We start from the raw sequence: 450 nt of genomic DNA on the forward strand, positions 1-450 counted from the left end.
TGTTGTGTTGGTGTTGTTGTAGTTGTTGACATGCTGGTGTTGTAAAGTTGTTGTGTTGTTGTTGTTGACATTTTGTCATCCTGTTTGTTTACAGGCTGAAGATGAGAGGAACTATCACATCTTCTATCAGCTCTGTGCTTCAGCCTCATTACCAGAGCTGACAGAGCTCAGCCTCAGTGAGTCACTCTGCTAGTTACTAGTTACTACTACTAGTAACTAGCAGTAATACTTATCTAGTAGTGGGTTGGTGAGTGGTTCCTGGTTGACCTCCAGTCTTTCCATGTGACTCACATGTTGCTAACATCAGGTGTGTTCTGTGTTGTCAGCCAGTGCAGAGGACTTCACCTACACGTCTTTAGGAGAGAACATCTTCATCGAGGGAGTGAACGACGCCGAGGACTTCAAGAAGACCAGAGAGGCCTTCGGTCTGCTGGGTAAGACCCCCCCCCC

This window comes from Seriola lalandi, unplaced genomic scaffold (genome assembly GCF_002814215.2).
Source record: "Seriola lalandi dorsalis isolate HSWRI2012SDOR001 ecotype SW California unplaced genomic scaffold, Sedor1 jcf7180002053940, whole genome shotgun sequence".
Classification (NCBI taxonomy): domain Eukaryota; kingdom Metazoa; phylum Chordata; class Actinopteri; order Carangiformes; family Carangidae; genus Seriola; species Seriola lalandi.